The sequence below is a fragment of the Lagopus leucura genome, unplaced genomic scaffold (assembly GCF_019238085.1).
Source record: "Lagopus leucura isolate 7727_CA_CO unplaced genomic scaffold, USGS_WTPT01 Super-Scaffold_73, whole genome shotgun sequence".
In the NCBI taxonomy this organism is placed as follows: Eukaryota; Metazoa; Chordata; class Aves; order Galliformes; family Phasianidae; genus Lagopus; species Lagopus leucura.
Window position 1 is genome coordinate 53,474,883 of NW_024962252.1, and position 26,092 is coordinate 53,500,974.

The window sequence follows — 26,092 nt, forward strand, 5'->3', positions numbered from 1 at the left end:
TTGATGGAATAACTGACAAAGTTCAAATGGTTATTAATACTATCAGGAGCCTGAATAACTTCTCTTGTACCAGGTGTCTTCTGTAGCAAAATTCAGCTACAATGCAGAAAGAATGAAACTTGTTACTGTGATTCGCTGAGTCATTTCAGGTTGTAAAGAAGAACATATGGCACTTGTGAGCTTTCCTCAATATCTTTGATTTTTTAATTAGATTCCTGTGCAAGTCAGTCTGCTGGCCTACAGCTGTAGACCCCACGTTACAAAGCAACTTTAGGAGTCTCACTGTTCTGTCTGATAGAAACCACTACGTCAGGAAACTGCTGCAGGCACTGCTCCTGCTGCTTCTACCCTAGGAACTGGTCAGTAGGTAATTAACACCGCAGAATTAAAGGGATAGTCCAAAAACGCAGCTACGCCTTAACCAAAATGCAAATTAACGCTTTAATGCATTACATTGCTTTGTAATTTTAGGATGCTTTTGGTATCTTTATCATTAGGAAACTGTATGCCGTAATTTTCTCTTCCATGTCTTCACATGGTTCTTAAATTCACCTTGTGCTACTGACAAACTTGCTCTAGGCTTTCTCTGCTATTTGGAAAGCTGCAGATGATCACAGGCAAAATGAAATTAAGTTAACAATTCTGTTAACAAACCTGAAGAATTTGCAAAGCAACAAACAGTGCATCTACATCATGGCACTGAAGCATGGCAAAAAGAATCAACAGGATCACATGGTTGTGGCATCCAATCTCCCAGCAAGCCTCTAGTCTTGGTAAATTTTAGAATCAGGACCAGTATTCTCTTTTTCATAGTACAGGATCAAACAAAAATAAAGTCTTTTTCTTTTGCTGTTGTTTATTTATTTTAGAAAGAACCTCCAGAAGAGTTCCATGGTGAATTATGACTTTTCATGAATGCTGCAGTGTATACAGTCTCAGTGACACTTGTAACCTGAAGCAGCAAAGCATGGCACAATACACTGGAAAAATACATTGGTTACATTAATCACAATGGCATAGTATCACAGCTGTCCTTTTTTTAAAGTCAATGTGAATCTGGCAGTTCTGCAGTTGTTTATACTGATTTACTTTTTTGAGGAGGGAAGTCTTAAAAATTCAGAAAAGCTTCAAGACTGTTGTAGTCATGTTCAAAATATTCATTGCTCTTGCAAATCCATCCTGATTCAATAATATTTCCTGAACTTACGAGCTAGTATTAAAAATAACCTCTTTTACAAAAGAATAAGTTAAATACTTTACAAATCAAACAACAAAAAAAGTAGAGCTCATGCATATTTTCTTCAGTGGTATGGGTGCCCGAAGTTCCTTTCAAGTTGCAGGACTCTTAAGTCATTTAAAACTGTAACAAAGCTCCAACACAAACTGATTTTAAAAATGATTAGAGTTACAAAATAAACAACGTATTTTCTTTTAAATGTTTGAATATCGTATAATAATCAGTGCTAAGAGTCACCTGCACATCAGTCAAAGAGAAACCTGCAACTTGGAGTTCACTTGCTTATTCAGCATCAATTTTTCTTAAAACAGTTTGTCAGGAGAGAAAAGCAATCCTGTTGCAGCACAGGAAGGGTCACAATCCCTCCAACACTGCACCCTTTCTTTGTCAGTGGATGTGCTGAAGATGGTGTTACACAAACTCCTGGGGAATGAAGATGAACTGGATGCATCATATTCAGCCCTGCTTTCTATGACTTTGTAATGTGCAGAAATGCCTACAGGCCTGAACTTCTCAAAGGGTGACGTTATTAGGGCTATGCAGTTGGCTATTGCTTTAAAGCTCAAACACACCTATGTTCTGTGTTAATTAGTAGTGTACACAGCATTATACATAGTATGATAGTGAGGAAACACTTTTTTCTAAGTGATAATAGCAAACAATACTAAGGAATTCAAAATATAGAAAAGTTAAATAAACGTTCTCCCATCACTATTTCATAAAACACTATGATTAGTGTTAAATTACACTTATGACAACCCCTTTGCTTCAAATCAAAGGGAGTGAAGGAAACCTAAGCACTGTTGCACCATGTCTTTCAAACCCACACCAAAACCCAGACCAAGTCTCTCTCATATGCCATGCATAAGATCTGTGAGTAGGGCAGAAAGACATCTGATAATTAGCAGAACTAAAACACTGCTCTATGCTTTGAGGAGAGAGATATCAGAAATAGGGTCTCTCTTTGACGGCAATTTTCTAATTCTGGAACAACATAGACTGCACCAGAAACTGCTCATCCACTCCATCTCATCTAATAGACAAGCATTTTCCACATCATAACACTCTAAATAGCTGAGCAGGAAAAAGCCTAAACCCTTCCCCTTCCCTCCTTCAGAAAACTGCATCTATGCTATTTACAGATTTGAACTCTTGTCTGTACAGAAGTTTTGTAAATATAGCCAATTTCAAAGTCAAAGTCATTAAGAATTGAATCAGTGCCTTGAAAAAAAACCCAGCTCAGATGGCCTCCATTTTCCTTCCTCAGCACTAGTGTTCAATACTTGTTGACTCTAAACCCTCAAAGGCACCCAGCCAATATGAAATCTAAGTCTCAGGGACTAACCCAGAATTTAACCTGGCTGTATCTAGACCTTGGCCTGTAACTCTCATAATCCAGTTTATTCATTCAAAAATAAGCAAACCAACAAAATATAAACAAACCAACCTTGCATAATTATTTGCGCTCTGCATGCCTTCCTTCTCTCTGCATCCTGGAGCAAAAACACAAGGGTGGGATGTATTCCTAAACACTGCCCTTGTTGCTCAACGAGCTGAAGATTTTTTGCTGTTTTCTTAGTGCTGGCAATCTGAAAAACAAAAAACATTTTGTTAACACGTGGATGCCAGGGTACATTAGAAATAAGTTCAGTTCTGAACCACTGCCAGCTAAACCATAAACCTCTCACAGGCAGACAACTCACCCAAGAAGAGTAACTAGAAGCACCTTCACCGAATTGATACATTAGTTCAGCACTCATGAGCAGCAGCAAAAAACTTCAGAAACCAGCAACACAACAAATGTCAACATGTGCCTCAGAGGAATATTTGTTGAGCCATCCTGGTTTGTTGTAAGGAGGAGATCTGCGCTGCAATAACTCCATTATCCCCACCCAATCCACTTGACCAGGAAAGAAAGCTTCAAAGGAGCCATCATCAGCATGGAGTCCTTCTACAGCAGAGGCACTGACTGTGAATAGTGCCTACCAAATCCCAGCCATGACCTCATAAAATAGCCATGCTTTAGCTACAAAGATCTATGCAAGGTTGCTTGCAGCAGCCCAGCCACGCTCCTGAGAACAGCATTCTGTTTTTGAGCAGACAGATACAGACTAACCTGCTGCTCTTCTGTCTGCACCACTTGAAAACAGTAAGACAGAAGATATCACTGATCTACTTGTTCCATATGATTATACTGGAGATAGTGTCTAACTGAGCTCCCCAAAGCTGGCAAGGAAAACTTCTTGCTCTACAAATTCTGTTGTCTTCATACTGCAAACTGTCAGACTGTATTACAATACTTGCTGTGATGTTTAAATTGGCATGGCTGATTTTCAAGAGCTTCTTCACGGCACACAGAACCTTGTCATAAGAAATATCCTTATTTTTACAACATTTAAACTGACAAACTACAGCACAACTAAAACTAAGAATTTTTTCCTACTTCAAAAGGCAGATTTCACTGACAAGCCAGGTGATAGAATCAGCATATAACAAAATAGACTCTCAATTAAAGCAGTACACATAAAATAGGAACTAGTGGTTGCTCTTGCATTTAAACAGTCAAGCAGAAAAAAAGAGCTAGATAGAACTACATGTTTTCTTTTACTAAGACAATTTAGTAGGATTAGAGCATATTCCTACTTCGCAATAGTCTCAAAATGACTTCACTGAAAAACAAAGACTGCCCCACTAAAATAAAATGCAGACAAAATAGCAAGTAATACAAGCAGCAAAGCCACAATACAAAAGGGACAAATTAACAATGGGTCAGTAAAATAAGGAGCAGTATCAGGCTGTAAGTTACACCCAAAGGAAACATGAGTAATAAGGCTTAAGTAATATTCTTCTCCACTGTTATCATAAAATCCACTTGCAAATTTCCTTCTACAAAACAGAGAATTGCTCTGCTGTGGGAAGGAGCAGATAGCTATCAACACCAAACATTTAGAGCGCACAACACCAAAATGGCGATGGACTTCAGGTAACACACTGCTGACCTATGCAGCATGGATGACTTCTGTTGCAAAGCTCATAGAGTTGCTAACATGACCGATGTACTTTTGCCATACTGTGTTTTCCTTCCCCATGAGGTGCTTCTCAAAAGAGACAGTTCTTCATTAACTATGGTACCTAACTCCTGACCAGCAATTAAAACTCAAAAGATGTAAACAGCAGCTTGTTTTCACCTACATGAATCTTTCCAAAATTCCTGAAATTAGAAGTGCTCTATCCCTTTCCAGGTTTCAGCTCACAGCAGAGAGCTGCTTGGGTATATTCCCTTTCCTACCTTAACCCATTGCCATCTCTTCACAGATGGAACTTCTTTACTAACACTTTGGCAGGAATAGAGAGTAATGCAAGAGCTAGGAGAAGCTAAACGCAAACTTGTGTCAGTGTGCACACAATTTCAGCAATGTAGACCTGAACTCTGTACTCAGTGTAAACCTGATTCTGATGGATTTTCGTTGGCCCTAGCATTGGAGAAATGTAGTTGGCTGTTTGCTAATTACAGCTGTGATGATCTCGCAATACTAAAACTCGTTTATCCAAGGTTTGTAAATGTACAGCCAAAACATTTCAATGTGGGTAAAAACTGGAAGAAATGAGAGTACTATGTTTATAGCAGGCAAATGGTGTAATACTTCAGATAATGAAAGAGTCAACTTATGAGAAAGTAACACAATACCTCCCTTCCAGTCAAGCTTCACTCAGAAACTTGTTAAGGTCTACATCCTGTTTCTTGAAAAAAAAAACTTACTGGCCAGGAAGGGCCAGTTTTTCTGAAGTGTTCCCAACACTCCCAGTGAGTTAACTGTCAGAGAGGTCCTAATGTCCCTCCTCAAAATGTCCACCAAATGTTGAAAGAAGTTTGCCACTGTCAGCAAAAACTTTGCAGCAATTCTGTGCCAGCTCTGTGATAGCATTTCCCCATATTTGCAGAGTCCTTAATAATAACGCTTAATATGAGGAAGCTCCCAATAAAATGCAGCATGTTGCTGCACACATTCAGAGCTTTAGTCATTCAAATATATTTTTATAGCAGGCTAGGGAGAAGTAGACATTACATCAACAATCTTACAACACTCTTCTTACCTCTTTCATAAAACAAACCTCTTAATACCACTTATTCTCATCAAAATATTAATCCGGGTAAAGCACTTCTAAAGGAATCAACAGGAAAATATCTTCCATGCATTAAAAATGGATAAAGGTAACAAAAAGAAAGCAATCAAAAGACAGAACTGCCATATGGAAATAATTCTCACACAAACCTCAAACACATCTCAGAAAGCAGTACAATCCTTCAGTATACTAAAGATGCCAAAACGCAGTGCCATAACATGGTAAATACAACGCAAAAGGATCTGCCATTTAGTTAAGGACAGACAAGTAGGCACAGCTGGTAATTTTTTTTATTTTTTTTTTTTAACAGAATGACCTGCAGTAAGACAGTAAGCACTATGGTTTTAGAACCAGAGTTTGCCATTAATCTTGTACTTACACTTCTATCTTTCTGCTGTATAAAAGAGGAGTAAACAAATATAAATATCAGCAAATAGTGTGACAGTGAAGATCAGATATAATAACAGGTAAGCTGCTCCTGCACACAGAACAAGAAAAAAAAAAACAAAGGAGAAAAATCTAGCCATTCTAAATGTGCAAATGTACTAAACACAAAGCAGTCAATCAGTCATTCCTAATCTTTGAATGATCAACTGGAAAAAAAAGTAAAAACGACCACTGTGTTAATATTATTTACCTTTAATTCACTAGTTACACAAAAACCACTGATCACTGCTGAAAGCTTCTCTCAGCAGAAGTTTTAATTAGAAAGATTATCATTGATTAATCCACCTGAGTCACTCTGAAGGTGTGACTGAACAGAGATCATTCCACCTCAGAGAAATGTGCATTAATTAGTACTGGATTAAACTGTTTTCCTCCTCATTCAACTTAAAGTGAAAAGAAAAAAAAAAAAAAAAGAACAAAAAGCTCCGCAACACAGCAAGAAAAACCCTTCAGTATTATGCTGCTGAGATACTTTTTATTTTACTTTCCTCTTTAGGAAACTCCATGCTTTCTTGCCCTGGATTTCATAGCCTTCTTTTTAACTTCATCACATTTCTGAATAATAAACAAACCTAGGCTAGGAGATCAATATATATTTGCAAAGCATTGCCAAAAACCTGTAGCCATGGATCAGTAAGAAAGGCCAAGCCATGAAGGATGACACCGGTGCTTGATGAGAACATACACAGTGCTATATACATACCACAAATGAAACCAGGCATACTCCCACCCAGAAAGTGAGTTTCAGCATCCCACCTAGGGAGACAATCAAGTAGAAAACCTCATTTAAAACTTTCATCATTTTTCCTTAAGCTCTCAGCTCTCACCAAAAGACCTCCAGCTGCATCTTGGCCTACAGCCTGATCCTGAGTCTTTTACCCTTGAAAAACAGGTAACAGCTCCTTGACCATATTTGTATACCACAATTCACAGTGACCTTAATTTGGTAGAGCTTGCATGTCACCTGTCTTTAAGGTCACAATTCTGTCTGCTGATGTTCTGATAAGCAAGCAAGATTAGCTAAATTTTCTCTTTTCAGGAAAATGCCCTCTTGGCCTCTACACTAAAAGAAAACATCCCCATCTTATGATCTCCCTCCTCACAGTCCTGTCCATAAACAAGGGAGAGTCCATGTCTTTCCCAGAGGCCTGGAGGCAGAAAGCTGATTCCCAGACCAGTTCTACCAAATAACCCCTCCCACTCCATTTTCCTTCATCCAGGAAGGTCTCCTGCAAGGTGGTGATTCAGCTCTGTGTGCAGGCACAATCCCTCTTTGGTCACCAGATGACATTAGAAAGATAGGTATGAGGGAGACTGGACAGCCAGGTCAGGCAGGTCAGAGAGAGGCAGAGCTTTGTCTTCCACAGCATCAATTGCATGATTCAGATAATCTCCACTCCTGTGTACACTTCAGATAGTTTGCACTATTTACCTTTGTACTTACTTTCAAAGCCCAAGTCACCATGCAGGACACACAGCAGTCCTACAGAAGTTCTGGTACATGGACAGAAAGGATTTTTCCATTGGCCTCTGTCAACTCAATACATAATCAATAAGTGGCGTCAGCAGAAGTGAAGTGAGCAAATCTCATCCTACATCAACATGCCATTTTAAGAGCATCTAGAATAAATCCTTTTCTGGGTCACTTTATTCTGTTGCCACTATGTTTGATGGAGGAGGGTTTTTTTCAGAAATCAATTATTCTGAGGTTATTTTGTAAACAAGCTATGGAAAGAAGAAAATTTGCCTATTTTACTGCAAAGGACTGAGGCCCCAGTTGCATCCTATTGTGGCTTTTGACAGTCACAGGGCACTCATAGGTCAGTTCAGTGATGCAGACTTAATAAGAAGGTGACTGATTGGAAGCAGACACAGAAATACCAAAATTGAGCCTGATCTATTCACAGACAAATGCAAAGCCATGGTTCACCAGTGCTGACAGAAATCAACCTTCAGAGAGCACAAGTGAAGCCCCAGTACCAGCTTGGGACTTCAAAACATTTTTGCAGTGGAGCAACTTAAGAATAAAACATTCCTAGTCAGGCAGAGATCAGTCATAAACACTTTCTGAAATGGAGATGAACTCCCTTATTGTGTATTTAAGGCAACATTATAAACCAGACCATATCTATATAAAGTAACACTGTGGGCTTAAAGCAACAGCGGTGTTATTCTACCTCGAAGCTCAGACTGAGGACCCAGGAGCAACCCACAAACTGTGCTACTGTTCAGGAGTGAACCTGCAGATATGGGAAGCAAAGAAGGAAAAAAGATGAAAGATAGAAAGACTTAAGGAGAATCCATTTGTTTTTTAAACCTTACATTATATTCACTAGAAAACACACGGAAAGCAAGTACTAAGAAGAAAAACAATGGTAACAACAGAAAGCTGTTTGTCTCCTAAGCAAAATTTCAAAAGAAATTAAAACTTCTGAGAGAAAAAAGAAAAGGTTTCTGTGAAATTCTGCATGAAGCTAACAGAGAAAGCCAAACAAGGGATATGTAGGAAGAAAAGCCTCAGATTCCCACAGTGCTAGCAACATTACCAATGGGCCATTGCTCACGTCTAATGGCAGATACAAAATTTAACAGATTTTGACATTACACTTTGCAGACATCATGTTGTCGGATATACTTGAGAATATATAACTTTTTAAAATTATTCTCAAGTATTCCAGTTCCTCTTTTCTAGCAAATTTATACTTTTTGTTTTTCGTATGTTAAATCATCATCTTATGTATAAGAAAATAACTCAGTATTTTAATACTGTATCTTCATCAGGACATTCATAGCCAATATAAAATAACCAAAATGGTGGAAAGAGTTGACTTCAATATATTAACCTCAAAGACCAAAATTATATCTTTTTGCCTAAAATACTTGTGAAAAATGTAGCACATCAGTGTTTAACAGAAACATCAGAATTGTTCCTGCTTACCTCAGCACCTGAACTCCCTGGGAAGTCACCCACCATTAATTCCAGCTGTCAGATAGATAAATGTACTATTCAGCCACTGATTAAATCTTATGTAAGATTTTACAGTGCAGAGGCCTTAAAAAATTGTTTCAGCTTACTCTATATCCCTTATGTTGTTTTTTGTTCTCTTTTTTTCCAAATTAAAAGCATAAAGCTAGCACTTTTGATAACATTTTCACTCAAGTTTTAAATTAAAAGTGTTTTTCTTGCTTTTAAGGAACAAAGCATGTTCCTTAGCACTAAGAAACAGATCTTACAGAGTACCTTAACAGCCTAATAGTGTATCATGACTGCTGCAAGTTGCTGGGACATTCATGGTAACATTCACCCTTGGCTGTGTGAAGTGAAAGTCAACAAAACGCTATTCTTCATCATTGTTAAGGCAGCAGATTAAAGCAAGGCTGTAAAAACAACCTAGGTGTTTATACTCAGGAAGCAATTATCTATTTGTTACATTCCTGAGCTATTTCTTAGCCCACTTACTCAGCCAAGACTGAAGGCCGGCAACTGCTTCCCTCTCCACGTCCACTTCACCCGCCCAAATACAAACTCTCCTATCCAGAAAAGTTCCTGGTGACTCTCACTAATCACAACTTCAATAGGAGTTTATATAATCGAAAGCATTCCTTCTACAACTGCTTTTATCAGTTAGCACTTCACACTGGGGTGATCATTCTGTGCCTGCTGGGTGAGCTAAGCTTTGAAAAAAAGTTTAAAACACGGAAAGGTGAGAGTCACCAGCACTGTCCAGAAGATCCAGAAGAGGGCCACAAAAATGATCAGACGGCTGGAGCACCTCTCCTATGAAGACAGGCTGAAGGAGGAGGGCTTGTCCAGTCTGCAGAAGAAAAAGCCACGGGGTGACCTCATTGCTGCCCTCTGACAATTAAAGGAAGACTATAAACAGGGTGGAAATCAACTTTTTACATGAGCAGATAGTGATAGGACAAGCAGGAATGGTTTTAAACAAAAGGAGAGAAGACTTAGATTAGAAGTCATGGGAAAATTTTCACTGAGAGGGTCATAAGATGCTGAAGCAGGCTGCCCAGACAGGTTGTGGAAGCCCTGTCCATGGAGGTATTTAAAGACAAGTCGGATGGGGGACTGGGCAGCCTGATCTGATACTTGATCTAGTGGTTGGCAATCCTACTTGTGGTAGGGGGCTTGGAACTTGACAATCCTTCCAACCCAAGCCATTCTACGCTTCTACGATACTATGATTCTATTATATCATTATAAATCTGAAAGAACAATAAAAACAGAGGAGAAAGGATCACAGACTATACGAAGTCTTCAGGATCCTGAATGGAGAAATGCTGATATATCTGTGGCCACTTCATTCCCATCCTTCAAAACTCCTCAGACAGGCCTTTGTTTTGCCACCAACCTCAACCATCAGACTCTCTCAGAGCTATGACTTTAAAATAGCAAAGATCTACTGTTAAAATTCTAAAAACTGGCAGTCCCAGAGCTCCACTGCAAACTGGGAGAAAGTTAAAAGACAAAAGTTGATGTTCTTTGGGGATCACCTCTCATCCTGTGCACTACTGAGAGTAGGATATGGAGCAGACAATACATTCTAGCCCTAGCTTTGTCAGGAATTACTGCATGAATGACTACAATAATGAATGAATGAAGCAGTGATTTCAACTGCTTTTTGATTATTCTTAGGTATGTGTTGACATAAAGCTCTACTGAATTTGGAAGACCATTAAATACCGTGATAATTTCATTTCTGACAAAAGCAGAGGCAGATGGCACTGCAGGGCTGCCCAGTCTGGCACTCAATACCACCAATCATATTCTCTACCCCAAGCACATACAGAGGCTAGCACAGTTGAAGCACATTTTATATAGTGGGTGTACTAAAAGATGTTATCAGTAAGCATTTAATCGACTCTTGAGAACATGCAAGTAATGATTTTTATTTATTTTTTAAACCAACCTACTCAAGTTAGTGAATTTGATTTTATTTCCATGAGGCTACAAAAGCCATCCTGACTCCCCTCTCTATTTCCCAAAGGTATAACTATTCTTTTAAGGAATGGCTGGCTAAACAAGGTTGACAAACCTTTCTAATTTTTGTGAAGCATTCTTTCAAAAGCTTTTGGAGTTATTCTGCTGAATTTTTTTCCAAGAGGTTTCAGCCTGAGGCAGGAAAAAAAAAAAAACACTGGAATATTTTTCATATGAATGTCTGAAGGCTGGCAAGAACTAAACACAGGTGAAAATACTATATTAAAACAGAATATAGAAGGCATGCTTAAAGGTACTCCTGCCACCTCCACCTACAATGTTTTTAATATAAATATTGAATAAAGCAATTGGAAGCACAAAGGCATATCAGAATAGCTTTAAATATGTCTCCTCCCTCCTTTTTGTTGTTATTGCTTTACACAGGGGAAGGCAGGAGTACTGTAGATTTAGCCATGCAAAATAAGAAACATTACTTTGTGTCCTGCAGTAACACAGGATTTTCTATGCTAAACAATGCAGCTCTATCACAGTCTTCATTATCCATGGTAAAAAAGATAACCCACTAACTTCTAAAAAGGAATTCTGAACCAAGTTAGATATTACTTCTACAAATCACAGTAGGTCTTGAACCTACCAACCCATCTGACCTGATTCCTAAACAAGTATGTACCCTAAATCACCTCTGATGCTAAGAGGGTAGTGGTAGGACTGGACTCTTATCCAAAAGACAACACAGACTGTAACTAAGTAAAGACTCTTCTGGAGATAATTCTCTCCTCTATTCACATAGGGAGACAGGAAGCCCACGCTCCTCTTTTGGGCACCTCAGGCAATTGCCTACCTAAGCCACAAAGTATGCTTACTACTTCTTTTTGAGCAATAACAAAAAATACATATATTTTTTCCAATGGAAATGTAGATTTAAGGGCTGATACCCTGGTAAAACTGAAAGTTATAATGAATTCCAGGATTCAATCAAGAACTCCATTCTTGAAAAACACGATAATGAAAGACTTATATAAGAAATTTGGTAGTAATAACTTTGGGGTCAAATCCATAGTGATTTTTTTGGCAAAGCTTCCACTGACGACACTTAAATGTGATTTCAGTGGGTGTTCTGCCTGAGCAAGGGCTGTATATTTAAGTCACCCCATTCCCAGTATTATGTAGTGTCAACTAGTCACAAAACCTAGCATTATTTAGACCACTGGCACGCCAGGATCTCCAATTGCAGGGTGCAAAACCCAGCAGGAAACACTGATCATTCCCTTAGTAGCAAACAAAAAAGCAACTTTTTTCTTGGCTTTCTTATTACATCTTTTACCTTCTAGAATAGCAATTGCTTTTTTTTAAAACATGGATTTGCGCAGTATTCAATTTGCAAGTTTCCCTATATAGATGTAAATTTACTGAAATATCTGCTCACAAAATCCAAAACCTAAGGGTGGAGACCTAAAAATAAATGTTTGTAGTTTAAGATCTTTTATATCCATACATGATAATAAATCTGTTTAACCTCTGGTGAAGAAAGGGAAGAATAGGAAAATCACAAGCGCACAGAAAATAAAAATGTGTGTCTTTTGCGCTACCCTGCACAAAATTGTATAGATACTTCCACGCAACCACTTGGCTAAATGTTTCAAATGTTGGTTTTTCAAAAGTATTTAGCCATATAAACTATCCTTTTGTTTCTGTTGGCTCCAAATGTTCCTAGGCTCATGAATTCTTCCTTCCATCTTATTATTCAAGAAAACACAGCCAACATTGCCTTTATGGAGCAAGAAAAACCCGAGTATCATTTTCCAGTTAACTCTTCTGGATCTGTCTTGAAGTGAATACAGCAACAATTACGGGCCAGGTTCTCTAATCATTGCATTGCATCGAATGACTACCATTTAATAGTATTTTATTTCCCAGATAGTACCACAGAAAAGTCTCTGCAGTTAAAAGGCAAACTCAACTCACAAGAGTTGCGGAGAGCACTCTAATAGTTTATAGTGGTCTACATAATGCAAAAACAATAAGCGGTAGTAGGCAATGCTTACTGCACTACCAATTGCCACAATCCTCAAAATATTGCCAACAGTGCTTCTCTTTTTAAATTAAATTACTCCAGTAAATCAGACCAGATACTGATCTTTCATCATCCAAATTCAGTGAACACAGATTTCATCAGTACTCCTACTCTGTGCTTTTAAACAACTGTAAAATGAAATTTTATAATTGCCTTCTTTTTTCATTCTTTTGTACTGCTTCTCTAATCTGAGACATCAGTGACTATAGATCATTTCTCTGTATTTCTGTACTTTCCACTTGTTTAATGTCACATTTGAACGATGAATTTGTGATGTATTTATTCTCACTGCACTCTTAATGACTTCATAGCCAACAGTTATCACTGAGTGTCTAACCGAGTCAATGAAGTGGCAGCTTCCGAAACAAACCATTCTATGATTCTATGATTCAAAGGAATTTACTACACTGTAGTACAAAATGCTGAGGTTTGCCCTCTTAAATGCCACATGAGCTCTGTTTGTGAGTCGTTCCCTTCACTCTCCTCAACTTTCCTTCATACTGCATTCTTCAGAAGCTGAAGAGCTAGTGAGAAGGGACTTGACATGACTCCAGACAGAAACACAATTTCACTGTCTCATTTTCTCTGACAGAGCTGAGGAACCAACTCAGTGACATAGAATTGAAATTTACATATTGCTGTTTTTCAGAAGAAGCACTGCCCATCCCAGCAACTCCTGGATTAAGACCTATCATTCAAACTGCAAAAAATATAAGCTTATGACTTGATTCATTAGTCAGAGAAATGTGATGTCTTCCAATGTTAAGGAACGTGACAATAACAGCAAATCCTAATGCTGCCTGATAAATGGCAGGCAATTCTCCATATAAGGTGAAAAATGTGTTACAGCAGCTTGTAGAGAACTGTTAATTCTTTTCCCGTTCTTAATATTTAAGAATATAAATGAACATATAAATCTATTTTGTAAGTAAACCTAGGAGGTCTAGTTTGCACGCTGTTAGCTATAAACCATCTTAACCGTGCTCAGAGTATAAGGAATTTTGAACTTAACCATTTAATCCCTTTTAAACAGAAAGTGCATTTAAGCCTGGTATGTACATCTTGCTAGCACCGAACCGAATGTAAATCTGAAAGGTCCTGGCCCCGTTCAATTCCTAAACTCCCTTTATACTTCACCATTCCCCAGTAATCCCATGCATTCCAGACTGTTTAACAACCCTGCTGCTGCGCGAAGACATCAGAGGCTGGAGAAGCCCAGCAGCCTGACAAAACCATTGGTCTTTCACTCTGCACATCCTGCTGGCTGAACACCATGACAGGGGGGTATCAGCAATGGAACTAGCGTTGTTGCTACTCTATCTTTGCTCTTACTGTCCAGTCATCTCTGTGCAGCACCAACAAAAGTAAGTAGCATTATGAAGTTGTTTATGCATTATATAAAGATTGAAGACACACTTCGTAAGAGACTGAAGGAAATACTTCTATTTATTTGAATGGGCTCTACACAAAAATGTAACAGCGGAGAAAAAGAAAATTTCTTTTGTATAATGTAAGAAATGGGATCTGCAAAATATATACCAGACTTGGCAATGAACTCTATGTTGTTCTCAATCATGGAATCTCTAAGATGATCTAATTCAACTGACAAAGTTAAATGCAAGCTTTGGTCTACCCCATTTCTCCGTATTTCATGCATGGAGTCAACACCTCTGTGAGTCATCATAGTGCTCTGAACAATCACCTACTAAATCTGCTGGACCTTTTCTTTTAAAGTAATAACATGTCAATGGCCAATATTCTTCTGGCTTTGGGACTGGCATTTTCATAGGTGGGATGCAGCAGATAAATGACACTTGCTAAGAAGACGACTTCCTCTTCAGTGTCAGGACAAGGATAGCAGAGGTAGCCAGAAGCTTTTGCATTTCTTCATCTATTGACTTAATGGTAAGGAACAAATGTCAGTGACTTCCTGAAGAGTCCATCAGCAAACAAGAAACCATAAAACAGGCCTGACATAAGAAGATGAAAGAGGAGACTCAGAAAATATCCCCCAGGATCTTTCAGAAAAGACTCAAAGCTGATGCAGTTATCTGGGGATTGAAGGCTTCTCAAAATCTAGCTGGCAGTGAGGAGAGAAAACAAGAAGTTGAATAGAATTTAATGATTTTTTTTTTTTTAAACAAAATCCTGAAGCCCATGAAAGATACTGCAGAATCTCTACTCTAAAAGTTGGTGACTTCTATGAGAAGAGAGGCACTGAAAGGAAGTTTACATACATACTGCTCATGTATCCACATAATGTGGATGTTCACAAGGAAAAGAACAGCAAGAAAATACACACTTGACTTTTTTAATTTTGAGGAAAACTTTTGATTTGACTACTTTAATCACAGAAATTTCTTTACATGAAAATAAAGATCTAGTGATTGTTCCAGATTGCCAACACCATTTGTGTTCATTTACATTCAGCTAGAAAATGTAATGTAATCTGTTTTAAGACAGCACTGACTGCATTACTGCTACTATAGATGCAATACTCAGTTGCACAGAATACATCATATACTTAATAGCCAGAAGGAGAACTTGAGCAGGAAAGGAGAAATGTGTATTTAGAACACATTAAATGTCTTATACACAGGGGTGGAAAGTGCAATCAGCACATTAATTGTATTAGTTCTTCACAGCTTTCCTTATCGCATGTTCCATGAAGTTCAGGTCAGAGTTCAGGAAAGAGTGCAACAATGCTAGTTGTAATGTCATGACTACTGAAGAAACACAAGGAGAGTTGACTAGCCATAACAATTACTTTTGCATTTTTGAGAGGTTTCTCTCCATCTGCTCAACAACACCAAGCACTTTGTCTTCCAAGCACAAGTGTCTTCCACTTGTCCTGTAAAGCATTTCTTGTTTGTTTGTTTTCAAAGAATCAGCAGCCAGGTCTTCAGCCCCTCTATGTGGCAGTGACCTGGCACACAAAAAACTCTAGAGTTGAGAGGGTTGAAAATGAACAAAATAATTAGCATGAGTTTATCTGGTAGATTGGCTTCATGCATTTCAGCTTGCACTTCTGTAAAATGGCAGCAGTGCTGAACCAACACATGAGCAGAGTTGTCACAACCCATGATCCAGCCAATTACTCCTACTGTTGTTGGGCTATTTTACTGTTGAATTTTAAGAAATATTTTGAAAATTTTGCATCCTATTCTTGACTCTTTATTCCTATAAGGATTTAAGCATTTAATCTATTATTATTATTTAAAACATCTGATCTATTTCACCTTGAATGGCAAATTACTATTGAAGAGGTTACTTTGTTACTTGACAAACTAGGACTAATTTCTGAGATGTAAGTTGCAGCACTCCATTTGAGAAAGTGTTAATAAATCAACTAAACTCCTTGAAATAAAAACCAACCAAACAACATCAAACACCTTGACATGATCATTCCGCATATACTTCATAACCTGTCTTTACTGTCATTTCTGAAGCATTGCTTCAAAATTCAGGAAGTTGACCCCTCTATTATTTGGCATTTCAGACATGGTAAATACCTGTTGCAATAGAAAGTAGTTTAAAAAGAAAATAATAATAATAATAATAATAACCAGGAGTTCTGCACCAGAGCTCTTTGCAAACAGTTGCAAAAATGACTTCAGTAAAAACAGCTACACTATCATGGTGGTTTTGAAGAGTCACAGAATGGCATGGAGCTTCAGAAAAGCTTAATGAAACAGATGAACAGATTTGGGAGATCAGTATGTTTGATATATTTCTGGGAAAATGAAAGCAAGGAAGGGTTCTATTCTAATTACTACATTCGCCTTCAAGAGTACAATACACACCGATCAACAATACCAACAAAACAGTCAAGGCGAAATACATTCCTTTCTGCAAGTATAAAACCAAAAGGGACCCAGTTAGCTGGATAACAAGCTAGTATTCTGCAGTCACATGAGCTTTAAGCCAACAAGGTTAGTGAACATGGACATAATCCTACACACACGTCTGCTACTGTTTAAAACACCGAAAATAATTGCCTACTTAGGCTGGGTATACATAGGGCTCTTTTCATTCAGCTGAAGGTGCTAGTACAATAAAAATATAAAATGACACATCAGAAAGAGCAGTGGTAAGCTATGGACTGGCACGGAGTGTCAATACTCGCTCACTGAAAGATGAGCAACAAAAAGGTTTTGCTCCAGTAAGGAATTTGCAACCTTCCTTCAGACTCGTGACCTAAAGACAAAGGCATCCTTTCCTATTCCTAATCAGCTAGGGCACAGAATTCTCACCCACTAAAAAATTTCTCCAGAGGGTTCTGGCTGTCAGAGAGTCTGTTTTGTTGACTGTCGCACATAGCACCTATTGCCTTGCTATTTAAACAAGAATAGCCCTTGAACTGCTACCAGGCAGCAAAATGTACATCTGGATTTTAGGAGTTGAGTTACAGTTTTCTGTGTTCTGTGAAAGGGGTTTTAAAGACAAAGCAAAACTAAATAGCACCAGCCAGGAGAATTAACTCCAACCATTTAATTCTTGCAGAATGACTCTTAAGTATGTTTACAGTCATTCACATCATTCTCATTTCCTTTAACCTTATTTAATCTGAATTCCATGCAGAAATTTTCAGTGGTGTATGAAGATGTATGCAAACTACTCCAAATCATCCAGATAAAACAAAACAGTAAATTGAATGGTAAAGAAACTATAGCTGCCAAATTATATCTGAACAAAAAAAAAAAAAAAAAAAACCTTTCTGACTTCATATAAATTTATCCTTAAAGGAACTATTATATACCCTAAATACAGACGATAAGTCTGATGTGGCTAAGCACAACCATGCTAACAGTTGTTTCTCTTTTTGTTAGAAGAAAGCAAAATGGACTGCCTATTATCCATGTGACAGCAAAGAGCTCACATGGTTAACCACTAACTGGGAGGTTTTCAGGGTTTAACGCCTAAACTTTAGAGATTATGGCTTCTGCTCCAAAAATGGCTACCCCATAAACCTCCCCTTTGAACTTTTCAGGATGCCCTTTAACCGTGACTATTTTGCTTCTGAAAGATTTTATATACTAAATATACATACACGTATTATAAGCACATGTCAATAGCACACATGATAATAAATACATTAATATGAATAGAGTTGTAATAAAATGCCAATAATGAATGGAAAAAAAAAGACTGCTCAAAACAACCATGAATACTTCATGCCATAATACTAAGTTCAATATGATAAATAACGTATTACAATTTCAATTTTGGGTAACAAGCAACCTCAATACGACAATCCCACAAATTCTGAGAGAAGAATGGGAAAAAAAAATGTCAGTAAGATATAAAAATTCCTCACAAAAACATCTTTGTCTGAGAAGGATAGCTGCACAGTAAGGACCTCCTAGCTCAAGAGGATATAGAGAATAGAAGGGAACAAGAAGTTAATGCCAAGCTCCCGTTCTGAGATCCCAGAACAGTTAGCTCTACATAGTTTCTTGAAGTATTTACCAAACAAGTAATATTTGTGAGACAGTCTTCCCTATAACACAGAACTCCCAGTAAAAGATGAAATACTGCAAGAAATAAAAACAATGTCAGTGTGTGGATCAGAGGGAATAAAGAACTGTTCCAAAACAAAGTAAATTATTTTAGAAGAAACTAAATGTTTAACTGTGCTTACTAATCAAGCACAGTTCAAAAACTGGATAAATCTTTTACTGCAATCCTGTGATGGAAAAAAAAGTAGAAGAAAAGAAGTAGAAGAAGCAACCCAGGCACTTTTTTGATGACTCAATTCCTTATTGCAACTTTTTATAGCTGTCAGGCTGAACATTTTCATTTCTACACCAGTCTTATACAAGCAAGAAGTAGCCACTGATTAAGAGCTGTCTTAACCCAAGCTCAGTGACTTGCAATTAGCATCTGCCCTCTCTACCCTCCTGCACATTACATCCTGTAAGTCAACATTCTTTCTGCACAGAAAAGGGAAGAAAATAATCAACTCAAAACAATTTGAAAGCAGTGATGAAAGAGTTCTCAAAGTCACCCTACCTAAACTTGTTCTTGGCCCAAACAGCCATTTACAGCAAAGGGTTTAGTGAATGGTCCGTCATTGTTGGCCACAAGTGACATACATTTCACAATGACAGCTGTGCACATGGAGGTCTTTTAGGACACATTTTCACATAAAAAATGTTGGCTCTGAGAAGTGACAGTGACAATTCAGCACAGATATTTGTATCCCAAGCATTATATCAACATAAACTCAAATGTTTTATGGCCCTAAACCCCTTCATGTATCATGCCAGGAAACATTTCAACAGAATGGGTAACAGCCAAACATTGCAGGCAATCATAATCCTACCAGCAAAGGATCAGCACCCAGTAGTAGGCATTCTGCTCTATGCAGTCTAAATTTGAGCATCTCCAGAGACATGGCTCTAGTAGCTTCCCAGAAGAAGTGTTCTACAAGTTATGAGATCTGACAGTGAAAATATTCTTCCTTCTATTCCCATTAAACATACTACTGATTTTTATTCATAATCCCTCACAGCCTCTTAAGTAACAGCTACTTCTGTGTAAGGTTTACAGTTTTCAGATACGTGAACTATTGTCTTAGCCCTCTCCACGTTATCACTGAGCAAAGCTATTCCACGTACACAATTTTATGCACTCTGCTTGCATCATGCTTCAACCATTTGTTACGCTCCTACAAGCTCTCTTCAAAATGCATGCAGTGTCCTAAATACCATATAATTCTTCAGGCTGTTATGAACTTCGTGTTGCTGCCACCCCCACAGCTGGATGCAAGAATCTATATGCAGTCCCAGTACAGAAGGGGTGGACAAGCAACAACACACATACCCTTCTCTCTGTACTTCTATAACTCAATTTCAGTTTGTGGTCAGTATGCATTTTCATAAAATATTTTTTGGCCATGTGAGAATATTGTATATCTGCAAACACCACCACCATCCTCTCTGTACCCAGCCCTGTCTCCTCCAGTTATTCTCAATTCCAGCAGTATGCCTCAAATTCAGCCACGTCTCCTATACACTTAGATCACCCTGAGGATTTGCACATCATCTTGAACTGTTTACAAGCATCAGTGCTATTGCTCCTCTCTCTCCAGATCTCCAATTTCATGCTGCTTTTGAAAAATGCCTGCTGGATGGCTGGAGATGGCAGGCATGTCCTTCCTTGCCAGCATGAAGGGCAAATGCTGGCAACTGCTAGGGTCACTCACAGTGGGGCTCTCCAACGTTGTCTGCAACCCTTGCTGACACCACAGAATTAATAAGAGCCTTTCCATTACCAGTGGTAAGAGACAAAATCCAAGGCAGCAAAAGGATCTGTGGCTTTATAATATGCTACTCAAAATATCTGCTGATGGTCATAAGACAGAAAGAATAAGCCAAAGGAACTGCATGATGTAGTCAGTTGGCAACTGGGGAAAATCACATACAAAATGAAATGCGTTCAGTGCCATAAAAGCAGGGCTGTGGGAAATTGCTGGTTCTCCATATAAGGATCCAATATTTTTTCAATTTGCCAGCATAGCATAAAGCATATAAAATCCTAAAATAAAATTCTAGAAGTTAAACATGAAGAACGCTTTTTACAGTATTTCTTAAGAATGTTAATTCTGCATACCCATGAGTCTTGATTTTACAATTTGTAGCCAGCCTAAACGAAAAATGAGGATTTTTAACTTTTCTGTATAAAAAGTCAACCACCTTTTTAATTGAGAGTTAGAAAAACATAATTGAAAATTACTAACCCCAGTGTACTCATTAGTGACAAATCCTAACCCCAGTTAAACATAGCCCTAACAGGATTAAAGCGGCGTTCAGGATGATGTATGCAGTTCTGGTATGCAAGAAAAGCTGAAGAAAAATCTGGATTCATTTGCAGAGCAGCAATCAGGAAGCAGCTCAGTGCCCAAGATGCACACACACCCCGTGCAGCAGAGAAGCTGCAGATGCTCTTGCAGAGGTTCCACCTCAGGCACAGTCAAGTAAACCCTGGAGGATGTAAGTGTGGCACTGCGCTCCTTCCCATCTTCCTGCACCTTATATATGGCCATGCTCACTGCACAGCCCAGCTGCTCCATGCACTGACTGCTCCTTCCATGTGCTTCAGCATCTTCCACCCCACAAGATTCATCAGCTTGTGACATGCTGTTTTTTCCATCACAGCCACAAAAACTGCACACACAAGTAAGCAGAACCCAGGCTCACAGTCCTTCAGTGAGCACTGAAATCACTGAACATGAGATTTTTCTATTGATCACATGCCACTGGCTGCACATCTACAGAGGCTCAGGAGGGTAAATAATTTTTTCCCAAGTCAATAGTAAATTGGCTGTCTAAATTGTCTCCAGATCCTTTCCAGACAGCAGAATGGAAATAATTAGAGGTGGTTGGAAAATTGAATTTTTGTCCTGCGGGGAAAGTCTGATAGGCCTGTGCTTATTTTTATCCTGACACAAACTACAGTGAAAAAGCCTTAAAATATTTAGCAGAGCAAAACATTGCAAGGTACTCTGACATCCTGAAACATCATGAAAGCGTTTTGACCCATTTTGCCACTAAGTAAACTAGAAGTCAAAGAGAGACCATTCTGAGAGGAATTATTACTGTACCAAGTGGGGGACAGTGGGCAAAGAGGTGCAAGAGCTGGTAGGCTCCAGAGCGATTTGGGATGGTCATGTAATACACACAGGCATCACCCATCCCTCACATGAGCACACCACCAGTTCATGTCAGCTATTTAGCTTCCTCCTTAAGATCCCTCTCCCTGCTGTGACCACGCAGCAGTCACTAGCACTGACAGCACAAACTGTCCAATTGTCCGTACACCTTCTGTTGCCTGGGTGTGAGTTGGGAGGACTGGAAGAATTACACTTAATCACCAATCCTTTGCCAAGTTTCTGAAGAGAAATTTAAACAAGGTGCTCTGGAAGTTTGGGTGAGGAAGTCTCTGTTATTTTAAAGCCAACCTTTGCTTTTTCAGCCAGCTGTGGTTCACTTCTAACTTTTGCGCTGTTTACTCTGCAGGCAGTGCTTGACCACCACATACACACTTCACAGAGAGCTGAGAGAAGTTATCTGAGAAAGCTGCACAAACACACTGCAAATGAATAGATGGGATGGGATTTACCCTCAGTACATATCTAGGAAAAGGAAGAAGACATCTCTCTTCCTGTTCTCCAATGGTTCCTGCTGCCAAATCAGAGATGCACTGTCAAACCTAGGTGCCCCTGAGTCAAGTAAAACTCTTCCTTCCTGACACCTTGGAGATAGTTGCTCATGCAAGTAGGATAATTCCTGGGAAAACACCATGTCCTCACCCTACCAGGGGTGATGTTTAGAAATTTAACTGATAGAGCCATGGAAATCCTGAGCAGATGATTATTTCGCATCACCTGATTTTTGGATTCAATAAAATGCCCTTGGCTAGTACTCATGATGAAGATGATACCTCTGGCTTACTACTAAACCACCATTCCCTGAATAAAACTTTTCACTGTACAGCTAAGGAGGTCTCTCTAGCATCTCCCCTTTCTATTATAGTCATCCAGCAACCATTATCAGAGGTACCTGCAACATGACATCCACACACAGCTGAAGCAGACAGGGTATGTAGCATGAAGTAACTAGACACCAGTAAAAACAATTAGATCTCTCAACTCTTCCTCCAAAAGATCTCTCTAAGCATGACAAAAGTAATAAGTGAGAAAAAAGAGCCCTTGCAGCTCACCAGTTCTTTCAACGTTCAGTCCTTTTGTCCCCAGGTGCAAGGACTCCGGACTCCCGTCTCTGCCTGGAATCATGAAGAGTCTCAAAGATACATAAGTTACATAAGGTTGCATTTGCTTTGGCTTCAAACACACAGGAGGTCGCAGAGTGGTTGCCTACTGGAAAGGAGATTCTGCCACTGTTTCTCACGCAGTGGATACAGCATACACGCCATCAACTGATCATCGGCAGACGTATCAGGGCTCTGGGGCCATTTACCTACACATACTTTTGCAACACAAGCTGCAGCGATACTTACACACATGTGGTATGCACATGTACGTGGCAGTCAGAGACTCCCTGTGTGAAACCAGGTGCAGTCATAACACATCTATCTCAAGAAGCATCTCCACACCAGGTACCACTAAGGCAACATCGCTAACCTCATCCAATACATCTTGTGTTCTCAGAACATGCTCTGCTACTCTTCACAGAACGTGACTTATGGCTTGTACCAACAGTCAAAGTTGAGGTTTTCTTTTTTTTTTTTTTTTTCTTTTTTTCTCTTCTGTTGCCTATCTAGAGGTAGTTTATCTTCTCTAATTAACAGGGTTGACTGAAAATTGTTTGCCACTGTTTACCAAGGCAGGTTGGCCAGCCAGCATAACCCATGTGATTATGAGTCAAGCCATCCTTAGGTTGCAGATGTACTCATTACCCCTCACTCCTGTGCCCCCGGTTTGGGAAAAGGGCAAGGAGGAAAGCCCTGGTTGCCCTATCTCTCAAAAGCTGGCAGGACCTCAGTACGGAAACACTGACAGACCCCTCAGGATTCTGTTTCCAGCTGGGAAGATCTGGTGCTCACATGCAGTAAAGCAGCATTATCTTTTTCAGTCGATGTCCATACCAAGGTCTCATTAAGCAGGAAAAAATGGCCAAAAATACTCATTCTCCTTATGGATGGGCATGAGTGACAGGCATTTGGGAAGCCATTTCTTCCAAAAGCAGACTAGCACAAGTTTTATCAAAAGTAGTCTCTATACAAGACTGATATAATTCAGGCTTTAAAAGAAATCTTCAAGAGTGTTGACAAAATTAGTCTTACTAACAAAAATCAGGAGGAAAAGGAGGAAATGTTTTCTTCATCTTTACTAGGCACTGCTCCAAAGGAAATCTTTGTGAAGCAACAACTTGCTCCAAGGACAGAGAGTGTCACATCTCTCAGAAGTTGACACCTAAGCAAGAGATGCAAAGAGGAAGGGAGCAGTTACATCAGGCAAGGTTCAAAAACTTCACATCTATCAGCCTTCCCCCGCAGAAATGCTGCTTCCAAGCAGCTCTGTACTAAAGACTGCTGATTCTGCAAGTTCAGAATTTAAAAAAAAAAAAAAAAAGTAACAAAGAAAGTGAAACACCATCCAGAAAAGACCTTGTTTTGTTATTCTTGGTGTTCTGGGCCACCAAATCAGAAACAGTTCCTTTCTGTTTTAATATTTCTACACAGTAGGACAAGCTTCGCAAAAACAAGACAAAAAAAAAAAAAAATTGATTGAATTTGTGCAATCAAAGAGAGGCAAGACACCAAATGATGCCAGTTTTCTTTCATTAGAGATGTAGATTCAGATGATACGTCTACAGGTGATGATGCCGACAGGTTTAAACTCATTCTGAACAGACGCATGTGGCTCCTGCTCATGCTCAGAGATAACCCAAAGCCTTTTGAACACTTAACGTGGCTTTGGGCCAAACTAATAAACTCTACTGAGCCACAGGTATATCACCTTTAGTTCTGTGCCATTACCTAGGGCTCAGCACATGCTGGCAGCAATCCCAGCTTCATGCTGACTCAAAGCACAGGCAAGATTCAACCCCACCTGCCTTCACTGAGCAGACAAGAGCTGCCGTCACACTCATAGCATCATCCTTAAGCCTCGATTTCAGCAGCGCAGCCACTCATACTCACTACTTGCATTATCAATCTAACAAAAATCACCTCAGATCAGCTTTTGACTCAAGAGTGTGTTTTGACACCAAAACAAAAGCTTTTCACGTCAAGTTGATAAAAGATATGGAACTGAGCATCTAACTAAACTAACACTCTTGGCTTTAAATTTGGATTACGTGACTGTACCACAGCATTTTTACTGTAAACAGGGAATCTGCACATTTGAATGAAGCTTCTTAAACAAAGCAGTGTTTTTATTCAAGAAGTGCTTCTTTGGAAATGCTGTCTCCACTCCTGAACAGGGGCTGTGTTTAGCAGGCTGGGTGTGGAGCAGGAAAAAGGGGAGGATGAGAGTTGTGCCGTGCTCGCGACAGGCAGAGCTGCCAGGCTTCCACCCAGCTCTCAGACTTCAAGAGCTCTTGCATCTGCTCTTTGACTAAGAAATGACATCTCTGCAGACAGACACAGGGGCATGGGACTGTAAAACCAACACATATTTTCTTAACACTGTTCCAGAAATATCCTCTGCTAAACGTGTAGCAGATGCATGTTCCTCATTAAAAAAGTGTTGCTCTACATTATGTCTTGGCTGTAGACAGATTCTGGCAAAGCCCGATACACTGAGGACATATAATTCATGCGTATAGTATGTGAACTCCATACCCCACTTCTCAACCTGCTGAGCTCCTATCACGGGTCGCAGGCCATGGAAAGGAGAGTGAAGGAAGAAAGCACCAGTGTGTGGTTGATGCTTTAACTGAGAAAAGAACCATTTAGAGCTTTTGAATGTACTTCTTCCAACTATCTCCAGGCTTCTAGTTTTCATTACCATGTGTGTTGTGAAGTGGGAAAGCCACACTAATTCCAGCAACCTTTCCCGAAGAGGAAAAAAATTAATAAGTCATCACTTCACAGTGACTGGTTCACTGAATCATCTCTCCCCTTTTCTTACAATTTAACTTCTGGTTTCTTGAAAAAGGAGGTCCTAATGTAGAATTGCAATATTTTTGGCTGATTAGTGCTTAAAACCAGCCCATGTTAAGCATAACTTTGAAATCCACAGGGAGACCCTCAGTTTTATTCCTTGCCTGGTATCCAGACTTCCATTTAATTACTGGTTATTTCGATTTATAGGCAGATTTGCTAAAAACAGTGACTCTCTGTGTGCAGACAATAACCTTTTGATGGGTACGGCAGTAAAACTGAAATTCCTATGTAAACAGGACCAAATTTTAAAAGTAGCTGGTGTAGCTCCATAATGAAATTGGCAGCATTGTGTGGGTACTTTGTCTCAGAGAATGCTAAATGGTGCATAGCCAAAGTTTGCTCCATAAACTGTCAAACAAGAGAACCACAACTGTTCAGCGATTTGTTTTTCTAATGTAGTTCTCTGCTATGGGAAATGTCTTTTCCATGGCCAAATGCACAAGCAGTCGAGATCCAAAAGAAATACAAGAGAAAGATGTCTATAGGGTGTCTCCCAACAGAGAAAGGAAGGGAAGGAAAAGAGCCTCTGAAAAACTCAGGTTTGGTACTGTTATTGAAAACGTACCACAGTCAGGCAAGAATTATTTTCAGTATGTTATCATTAATAGTCCAGTATCAATAA

At 39.1% G+C, this 26,092-nt stretch overlaps 1 protein-coding gene across 1 annotated transcript in view; it reads right to left on the reverse strand.

Annotated features, from left to right (window-relative positions):
• The window catches only part of TIAM2 (TIAM Rac1 associated GEF 2), a 210,847-nt gene that overhangs the window by 123,872 nt on the left and 60,883 nt on the right, over positions 1-26,092 (reverse strand). Inside the window, exon 2 of the mRNA XM_042874628.1 lies at positions 2,685-2,826. The gene's annotated coding sequence lies outside the window, so the exon portion shown is untranslated. The remainder of the gene's footprint in view (positions 1-2,684; positions 2,827-26,092) is intronic.